Source organism: Mandrillus leucophaeus, unplaced genomic scaffold (assembly GCF_000951045.1).
Source record: "Mandrillus leucophaeus isolate KB7577 unplaced genomic scaffold, Mleu.le_1.0 Scaffold1034, whole genome shotgun sequence".
Lineage (NCBI taxonomy): Eukaryota > Metazoa > Chordata > Mammalia > Primates > Cercopithecidae > Mandrillus > Mandrillus leucophaeus.
In genome coordinates this window covers 243,434-245,356 of record NW_012098477.1, presented here as the reverse complement: position 1 = coordinate 245,356, position 1,923 = coordinate 243,434, and positions in this window count along the sequence as shown.

The window sequence follows — 1,923 nt, the reverse complement described above, 5'->3', positions numbered from 1 at the left end:
GGCTGTGAGTGAGGACTTGAGAGATTTTAGCTGTGACCCATGTTTCTAACCACATTCTTCTTCAAGGGGAGTCCTAGTGGAAGTCAAGACATGCGTAATGTATTTTAAATAGTAGTTACCCTCCAAGAGCACGTTCTCCCCAAAGTGATCACTGCAGGAGCCCTAGATTTTTCTCTAGGGCAATGAGCAGAGAAGTTCTACAGCATCCTCAGGTTCTAGTCCCCATGGAAAGGGTCATGTTAGGACTTCTCTGTGTGGGGCAATGCTGGGCTTTAAAGCCTGAGATGAGGGCGAGTGTGTCTATTTTGAGAAGGCAGGTTGGTGTCTACAGAGATGGAATTAGACTAAAACAAACACCTGGGGAGCTGGGAGGAGACAGGAGACGAGGGCTTGGCTGTTGTATTCCAGGCCAATTCTCTTTCTGGGTGAATTCCTTGCTGTGGACCTAGCTCAGTCCTGAATCTGAAGGGAGCATCTTCTGGCAATCACTAACAATTGCTGATAACTTGTCCTCCTTTGCTACATCTATAGACCACTTTTAGAGCAAGAAATAGTACCATCCAAAATTTCCGACTCTTTAGAACAAGTTATATTATTTTGAAGGAGCATGAAACTGTTAAAAGTTTTCCATTATGTATAAACTTCTAATGGTGCTTTTTAAGTTTTGTGCTTAAGCGTGTCTCTAATGGCTGAGGAGAGTGATGGCTTACTTCCAGATTCACATAAGCCAGGCCTAAAGTGGTCTATACTAAGCACAGCATTTCTCTGAAGTCATAGACTTTATGCTACATTCTAGATTTGGGGTTCTATTTCATTATATCTGCATTTTTAAAATACAAAAATAATAATCTGACTCCAAATATTAGGGTAAAAGTGATGCCTGGCATGCCCCACATATGGGATCCTGGCATGCATAAGTTATAAAAGCACAGAACCATATTAATATTAAAAATGAGGTATAGTCCCTGATTATCCACTCAGAGATGAAGGTAAAAGTAATCTAGAGACAGTTAAAGTAGAGGGAAAACCGACAGAGTTGAATGAATAATAATCATTAATTCATTTACTCATTCAACAAATGCTTGTAGTACCTGCTGTGTGCTAAGAACTGAATGAGGTACAATGATGAACAAATGAGACAGAGGTGATCACAGAAATACATGTAAAGCTGCAATGGTAAATAAAGGAGAGGTCCATGGAGCAAAGAAGGTCTGTGGCCAGGAGAGTTGACCTCTTCGGGAAGATCAAGGACAGCTTCCCCCAGGAAGTGTCTCTTGACTTGAATCTGAAAGATAAGGAAATAACTAGGCAAGGAATGAAGAAAAGGGCTTTCTATACAGAGACAGCATACATGAAGCTTTTGTAGAGGGAGGGAGAATGCCGTGCATGAAGGGCTTTTTTATTTTTATTTTTATTTTTTTGAGACAGAGTCTTATCTTGTTGCGTAGGCTGGAGTGCAGTGGCACAATCTTGGCTCACTGCAACCTCCACCTCCCAGGCTCAAGTGATTCTCCTGCCTCAACCTGCCGAGTAAGTGGGATTACAGGCATCTGACACCACACCCAGCTAATTTTTGTATTTTTGGTAGAGACAGGGTTTCACCTTGTTGGCCAGGCTGGTCTCGAACTCCTGACCTCAGGTTATCCATCCACCTCCACCTCCCAAAGTGCTGGGATTACAGGCGTGAGCTACCGCACTCAGCCCGATGAAGGACTGTAAAGTGAGTTGGGTTTGACAACAGAGAGTAAGGGAGAAGGCCGCATGAAGTGAAATTGGAGAGACAAGGCCCCATAGGGCCTTGTATTCCCTGTAAGGTTTTTTTTTCTCCTTATCCCCAAAACAATGGAAAACCACTGAAAGATTTTAAGCCAAAGAATAACATGATTGGATTTGCATTTTGGAAAGATTACTCCAGCTGCTGCT